General features: G+C 41.4%; 1 pseudogene; it reads right to left on the reverse strand.

Moving 5' to 3' along the window:
• Positions 1-8,060: 8,060 nt before the first annotated feature.
• Positions 8,061-8,439, reverse strand: LOC100589262 (annotated as a pseudogene).
• Between the last annotated feature and the right edge of the window lie 297 nt (positions 8,440-8,736).

Consider the following 8,736-nt stretch of genomic DNA (forward strand, 5'->3'; position numbering starts at 1 on the left):
CCTGTTCCACCTGTCCTCTTCCTGCCATTCTTTTGTCCAAACCTGTGGGAGGCTGCATTCAAGTTCACAGAAAAGAGGTACCTGTAGTCGAAAAGGGTAGGAGGATGGGAGGAGAGGATTAAGGAAAAGACAACTTTTGCCTCAGATGCCCGGCTGCTTTATTATGCATGCTTTCCTCTTTCTCACTGTTTTTTGGAAAGGCTGAAAATAAACACTTTTGTAATACTGACTTGTAGTTCACACTTTCCTGACAAGTTACTCAAACTGCAGCCACAGCCGCTTAAAGAGAAGTTTGACGCAAGCCTTATTCAGCAGACGCTTTCTTTCTTTTTCTTTCTTTTTTTTTTTTTTTGAGACGGAGTCTTGCTGTGTCGCCCAGGCTGGAGTGCAGTGGCTCGATCTCGGCTCACTGCAAGCTCCGCCTCCCGGGTTCACGCCATTCTCCTGCTTCAGCCTCTCCGAGTAGCTGGGACTACAGGCGCCCGCCACCACGCCTGGCTAATTTTTTTGGTATTTTTAGTAGAGACGGGGTTTCACCGTGGTCTCGATCTCCTGACCTCGTGATCTGCCCGCCTCAGCCTCCCAAAGTGCTGGGATTACAAGCGTGAGCCACCGCACCCGGCCCAGCAGACGCTTTCTAATTCAGAATGTTCCGAGGCAGTTGATCTTGCTACTTCTAAACTAGTGAAGGGGCCGAGGAGGGGGCACATTCTTTAACCTGGGAGCCCTGGGCCAGCATCCACCACCAGCAAGTCACCAACATCTCCACCACAAAGTCAAGCTTTTGAGACTGCTGGGTCCTCAGGGCTGTTACTCTGCTCACTTATTCAAGAAATGTCACAGAGTCATTAAAAATCTCACCTGGAAGAAACTATGAACATCATAGTTTCTTCTTCAAGATCCTTTTTTCTGTAGGCCAGAGAAGTGACTTCCCTGCTTAAAATGAACAGAACTATTAGGAGTCAGGGATACAGCTCCAAACTCTGGAAGCTTTCCATTGAGCCATGCTTTGTTAATTTCATTGATTTGATTTATTACATTTCAGTTTTTATTACAAAAACTTTCAAACATACACAAAAGTTGAGAGAAGAGTATAATGAACATCTATGTACCCATCACTCAATGTCAATACCGGTCGCCGATACGCTGTTGTCTTATCTAGTCCCCATTTTCCCTCACTGCAACCAGATAGACGTCGTAACACTTTATCCACGAGTACAGCAATATGTGTCTCTAACAGAAAGCTTTAAAAAATAGTGTAACCATAGTTACCATTATCACATCCACAAAATTAGCATTATTTCTTAGTGTCATAATACGTTCGAACTCAGTTTTCTCCGGTTGTGTCAAAAATGTCTTTTTGCAGTTTGTTTAAATGAGGATCCAAACAAGGTCCACACATTGCATTTGTTGACATTTTTTAAGGGCTTTTATACTGTCATGGTCCCTCCCCTATACCTTCCCCATGCCATTTGTTTGTTGACATAGTTGGGTCATCTGTCCTTCAGAACTTCCCACGTTCTGAATGTGGCTGGTTGTATTCTGCTGGTGTCCTTCAACCTATTTTTCCATCCTGTTTCCTGTACATTGGTACTGAAGATGTAGACAACAGTGATTCTCAGCTGGGGGAGACTTTGCTTCCCTCACCTCCCAGGGACATTTGGCAATGTCTGGAGACTTTTGGTTGTCACACCTGGGGGTGGGGGTGCTACAGGCATCTGGTGGGTAGAGGCCAGGGATGCTGCTAAACATCCTGCAGTGCACAGGACAGTTGCCCACAAGAAAGAACCGTGTGTCCCCAGATGTCAGTAGTGCTGAGGTTGAGAAACCCTGACCGGGAGACTTGAGATTCAAGTTTTGCTTTTGGCAAGGATATTTCATAGGTGGAACCATGTACTTCCTGCCGCATCATATCAGGAGGACACCGTGTCTGATGTTAAGGTGATGTTTAGGTTGATCAGTGGGTTCAGGAGGCGTCAACCTCACACATCATAAAATTAGCCAAATGGGCATGTTTTGAGTTTAAAAGGGAGTGCTATTAATAGATGAAAACTGGGAATGTTTCAGGCAAACAGAGACATGTGATTATCCTATCCATTGATTTTTCAAGAGCTTTATTCATCTCTAATGAATTTTCTTTCACTTTTTTACCAGTTTTAATCAAAGTTACATGGGCACATAATTTTTTTATTTTTAAGTTCATATATTTTTAAGAGACAAGGTCTCACTCTGTTACCCAGGTTGGAGGGCAGTGCTTGATCATAGCTCACTGTAGCATCAAACTCCTTACTTCAAGTGGTCCTCCCACCTCAGCTTCCCAAATAGCTAGGACTATAGATGTGTGCCACATGCCTGGATAATTTTTTTTTTTCTTTTGTAGAAACAGAGTCTTGCTATGTTATCCAGGCTGGTCTGGAATTCCTGGCCCCAAGTGATCCTCCCACCTTGGCCTCCCAAAGTGCTAGGATTACAGGCATGAGCCACCGTGCTTGGCCCACGGGCACATAATTGAAAGAGGTACATAATTCTCCTAAACTTGTTGCTGCGGTAATTTCCTCATTCCTCCCTATTTTCCTTTCCTAAGAGGCAACCACTTTCAATTCTTTCAGTTGGTTCTTGTAATATTTATCCTCACACATCCTAATATGCTTAAATTGCTACTTCATGGTTTTTCTGTTTTTGGCATTTTAAAAGGACTTCTTTCTAAAAAATATAATTTATCTTTCTGACAATGCTCTCTAGCCCCCAGTACAAGCCTTTCTTGACCTTTCATGTTCTCAGAACAGTAAAATTCTAATTTTAGCTGTCTGCTTATATTTAAGAGTGAGGTATTAAAAAGCCAAATAGCAGCTCTGATCTTGTGAGTGGAGCCTGTTGACTGCTATCTTCCCCATTGGGTTATCTGGCTGTGCTACCCTCCAATGTCAAGATATCTGAGTATTTCTTCTTGGGCCAGTAAGTCTTCCAGTCTTCTGCCCAAGGAGATAGACCTGGCTGCCGGGGTCCTGGGACCCAGGTGGGGCTAAAGAGCAGTGAGTCTGAGCATTCATTCTGTGGACTTTCGTTTTTTTGTTGTAATTCCTTGCCATCAGTGGTGCCTGCTGTCCTCCAGTCAGTCCTTAGAAGCTCCATTAACTTCCTCCAGAGAATAAACCTTAAGCCTACTGGCAGGATTGTGGGAGGGCAGTTGCCCAGTTGCACAGAGTTGGGGAAGGCAGCTAAGGATCAAATTGTTATTTTTTGAAAAAAACAAAAAAACAAAAAAACCCAGCTTTATTGAGACATAATTGACATAAAATAAATATCACTTATTTAAAATGTACAATTTGATAAGTTTTGACATGTGTATACACCCATGAAATTATCAACAGTCAAGATAATGAGCACCTGGGCACGGTGGCTCATGCCTGTAATCCCAGCATTTTGGGAGTCCAAGGCAGGAGGATGGCTTGAACCTAGGAGTTTGAGACCAGCCTGGGCAACAAAGTGAGACTCCCATCTCTACAAAAAATTTAAAAATTAGCCAGGCATGGTGGTGCATGCCTGTAGTCCCAGCTACTCAGGAGGCTGAGGTGGGAGGATCACTTGAGATGGGGAGGTCGAGGCTGCAGTCAGTGAGCTGTGATCACACCACAGTCCTCCAGCCTGAGTGACAGAGTGAGACCCTGCCCCCTCCCCCACCAAAAAATAAAAATAAGATAATGAGCATATTAGTTGCCCCTTAAGTTTCCATTGCCTACTCAGGCAACTGCTGATCTGCTTTCTGCCACTAGATTGGTTTGTATTTTCTAAGATTTTATGTAAAAGTAATCATATAGTGCTTGCTCTTTTTAGGGGGGAGGGATTCTGCTTTTTTTCACTCAGCATCATTACTTTGAGATTCATTCAGGTCTTTGAGTATATCAGTAGATTACTCCTTTTTATTGTTAAGTAGTATCTCATTGGATTAATACACCAAACTTTGTTTATTCATTTACTTGTTGATGGACATCTGGACTGCTTCCAGTTTTTGGTTATTACAAATAATACTGCTATGAACATTCATGTACAGGTCTTTGTGTGGACATGGTTTTTCATTTTTCTTGGGTTAACACCTAGGAATGGAATGGCTGAGCCATATGGCAGGTGCATGTTTAACTTTTTTTTTTTTAGTTGAACTTTGAACAACATGTTTAACCTTTAGTGAAACTGCCACACTATTTTCCAAAGTGGTTGTACAATTTCATAGTTCCACCAGCAGTGAACCAGAAAGTTCTAGGTGCCTCAACATCCTTGCCAACATGTGATTTGGTCAATCATTTAAATTTTAGATATTCTAGTGAGTATGTAGTGGTATCTCATGGTTTTAATTTGCATTTCCTAATGACTAATGATGTTGAGCATCTTTGCATGTGCTTATTTGCCATCTGTATATCCTCTTTGGTAAATTGTTCAAATCTCTTGCCCATTTATAAAATTTGATTGTTTTGTTTTCTTATTGAGTTTTGAGATTGGTTTCTTTACATATTTTGGATACAAATCTGTTATCAAATGTGTAACTTGCATATATTTGCTCCTAGTCTGCAGCTTGCCTTTTCATTCTCCTAACAATGTCTTTCAAAGAGCAAATGTTCTCAGTTTTATTTCCTTTTATCTCTATAAGAGATTTTAGAATCTTGCATAAGTGTTCTTAATTTTGATGAAGTCCAATTTATTGATTTTGGTTTTGGTGCTGTTTCTAAGAAATATTTGCTTAACCCAAGGTCACACAGAGTTTCTCTCTTTTTTTTTTCCCCTAGATGTTAATAGTTTTAGGTTTAGGTCTGTAATCCATTTTGACTAAATTATTTTTAATTAATTTTTTTTTTTTAAGAGACAGAGTCTTGGCCAGACACGGTGGCTCACACCTGTAATCCTGCTACTTTGGGAGGCCAAAGTGGGCAGATTGCCTGAGCTCAGGAGTTTGTAACCAGCCTGGGCAACACAGTGAAACCCGGTCTCTACTAAAATATAAAAAAATTAGCCGAGCGTGGCAGCATGTGCCTGTAGTCCCAGCTACTCAGGAGGCTGAGGCAGGAGAATTGCTTGAACCTGGGAGGCGGAGGTTGCAGTGAGCTGAGATCGCGCCACGGCACTCCAGCCTGGGCGATAGAGCGAGACTCCCCCCCGCCCCTCCCCCGCAAAAAAAGCAAAAAACAACAAAAAAACACAAGGAAACAGAATCTTACTCTGATGTCCAGGCTGGAATTCAGTGGTATGATCATAGCTCACTGCAGCCTTGAAGCCAGGGCTGAAGTGGTCCCTCCATCTCAGACTTTGGAGTAGCTGGGACAACAGGGGAGTGCCATGTTCCTGAACCATTTTCAGTTAATTTTTTCTGTATAGCATGAGATGGGTCAAAGTTCTGGGTTTTTTTTTTTTCGTTTTTGTGTATGGATATCCAATTATTTCAACACTATTTGTCAAAAAAGACCATTTTCCCCATCAAATTGCCCTTGCACTTACGCAAGTTACTATTTCTTAGTCTCTTTCCTATTTTTCTATTTGTCTATTTTGAATTCAATACCACACCATCTTGATTATTGTAGCTTATATTAAGTCTTAAAGTTACATAGGGTAAATTCTCCATATTCTTCTTTTTCAAAGTTGAATTGGTTATTCCAAGTCTTTTGCATTTCTAAATGAATTATATTTTTATGTTTTATTTTATTTTTTATTTTTGAGACAGAGTCTCGCTCTGTCATGCCGGCTGGAGTGCAATGGCACGGTATCAGCTCACTGCATCCTCTACCTCCCGGGTTCAAGCCATTCTCCTGCCTCAGCCTCCCAAGTAGCTGGGACTACAGGCATGCGCCACCACGCCCGGCTAATTTTTGTATTTTTGATGGAGACGGGGTTTCGCCATCTTGGTCAGGCTGGTCTTGAATTCCTGATCTCAAGTGACCTGCCCACCTCGGCCTCCCAAAGTGCTGGGATTATAGGCATGAGCCATCGTGCCTTTCCCTAAATGAATTATATGATCAGCTTGTCAATTTTAAAAACCACATTGTTAATGTAAAAATGAATAATATAACGTAAAATGTAAATGTTAATGTATACATATATGTATGATTTAATGTGTAATATAAAAAGCCTGCTGGGATTTTGACTTGGATTTATTATAGCTATAGATCAAATTGGGGAAAATTTACATCTTACCAAGTTCAGTGTTGGATATAAGTGGTAACAGCAGACATTCTTTCCTTGTTCTGATGTTGGGGAAAGCAATCAGTCTTTCACCGTTAAGTATGATGCTAGCTGTAGGGTTTTCATAGTTATCCATTATCAGGTTGTAAAAGTTCCCATCTGTTCCTAGTTTGTTGAAAATTTTCATCAGGAATGGAGGTTAGATTTTGTTAAATGCTCTATTTTGTATGTATTGAGCTGGTCGCATGGTTTTTCTTTTTAAATTTTTGTTTGTTTGTTTGTTTTTTTGTTTGTTTGAGATGGAGTCTTGCTGTGTCACCCAGGCTGGAGTGCAGTGGCGTGATCTTGGCTCACTGTAACCTCCACCTCCGGGGTTCAAGAGATTCTCCTGCCTTAGCCTCCTGAGTAGCTGGGTTTACAGGCACCTGCTACCACACCCAGCTAATTTTTTTGTATTTTTAGTAGAGATGGAGTTTCACCATGTTGGCCAGCCTGGTCTCGAACTCCTGACCTCAAGTGATCCTCCCACCTCGGCCTCCCAAAGTGCTGGGATTACAGGTGTAAGCCACCACGCCTGACCTTTATTTTGTTAATATAGTGAATTACATTGATTAATTTTCAAATGCTTTTTTCTTCTTGGAGACAGGGTCTCACTTTGTCGCTCTGGCTGGAGCAGTGGTGCAAACACGGCTCACTGTAGCCTCAACCTCCTGGGCTCAAGTGATCTTCCTGCTTCAGCAACCTCCCTCCACACCTAACCTCGCCCCAAGTATCTGGGACTATGGGCATGTGCCACCATGCCTGGCTAATTTTTTTATTTTTTTATTTTTATTTTTATTTTATAGAGACAGGGCTTCACCATGTTGCCTAGGTTGGTCTTGAACTCCTGAGCTCCAGCAGTCCTTCCACTTCGGCCTCCCAAAGTGCTGGGATTACAGACATGAGCCACCATGTGCAGCTGAGATTCTTCTTTTCTTTTCTTTTCTTTTTTTTTTTTTTTTTTTTTTGAGACGGAGTGCATCTCTGTCCCCCAGGCTGGAGGGCAGTGGCGCAATCTTGGCTCACTGCAACCTCACCTCCCAGGTTCAAGCGATTCTCTTGCCTCAGCCTCCTGAGTAGCTGGAACTACAGGCATGCCACCATGCCCAGCTAAATATTTTGCATTTTTAGCAGAGACAGGGTTTCACCATGTAGGTCAGGCGGGTCTCGAACTCCTGATCTCAGGTGATCTGCCTGCCTCGGTCTCCCAAAGTGCTGGGATTACAGGCGTCAGCCACAGTGCCCCACCCTGAAATTTTTCAAGTGCTAAACTAATCTGGCAATTCTGGGATAAAGCCTTCTTGGTTAAAATTCTTTTTGTGTATAATTGAAATCAATTTGCTAAAATTTTGTTTTAAGAAATTTGCATCTATGTTCATAAGTTTTCTTTCCTTGCAATGTCTTTGGTTTGATTTATAGAATGCTGATCTCATAGGATTCTCTCCCTCTTCTTTAGCTTTCTGGAAGAGTTCATGTAGAATTAGTATGACCTCTTTAAAATTTTGATATTATTATTATTTTTTTCTTCTGCTTACTCCGAGTTTCACTTTCTCTTCTTTCTGTAGTTTCTTAAGAAAGAAGGAAGCTGAGGTTGTTGATTTGAGCACTTTTTTTCCTCCTACTTTAGACAGTTGAGTGCTATGGATTTCCCTCTAAGTTCTGCATTCCCTGTATCCCACCCATTTTGATGTGTTGTGTTTTCTTTTGCATCAGTTCACAATGCTAATTTATCTTTGATTTCTTCTTCAACCTATGGATTAAGAAGTGAGTTATTTAGTTTTCAAACATTTGGTGTTTTTGAGATTTTTTTTTTTTTTGTCCAGGAGTCATTTTATTTGTAAATCTGTATTACATCTCTAGAAAAAGAATGCCAGGATTTTCCCTCCTGTGTGTTTTTGTCTTGCTTCTTCATGGTCCATGATGCTAGCTGAGGTTGTCAGTACAATGAAACCAAACTGGTGGGATGGAAGAAGATTACTCTGCCATTTTTCTAGATCTTTGAGTTGCACATCAAATCTGGGGCTGATCATGCCACACTTGTTTAGCCTGCCTGTGAGGCAGCTCTTTGATCATCAATGATTTCAATTTTGCCAATGTAACCATGCTTCATCATCACAGTGAAAAACTGGATGATGACTTCAGAGCACAGCCTAATAAGAACCTGAGTTCATGGCCTCTCTTTTCAGCATTGTTGATGCTCTTGAGAGCATCAGCCAGGACATTCATGTGCACCATTGTGGCAGTGCAGAAAGATAAAGGAAAGAGGACGGGAGGGGAGAGCGCACAGAGTTATTGAGATATATTTTTCTTATTGATTTCATTTTGGTCACAGAGCATACTTCGTATAACTCGAACCCTTTTAAATTATTGAAATTCATTTTATGGCCCAGAATTGGATGATTTTGGTAAATTTTTTTTGTGTACTAAAAAAAAATGTATATTCTGCCAATCTTGGGTGGACCTGGAAACTTTCTCAAGCCAGTAAGCCGGGGCACTCAAAGAGCTCATTTTGTTTATTTCCTGTCTCTCAGG

The sequence above is a fragment of the Nomascus leucogenys genome, chromosome 14 (genome assembly GCF_006542625.1).
Source record: "Nomascus leucogenys isolate Asia chromosome 14, Asia_NLE_v1, whole genome shotgun sequence".
Taxonomy (NCBI): domain Eukaryota; kingdom Metazoa; phylum Chordata; class Mammalia; order Primates; family Hylobatidae; genus Nomascus; species Nomascus leucogenys.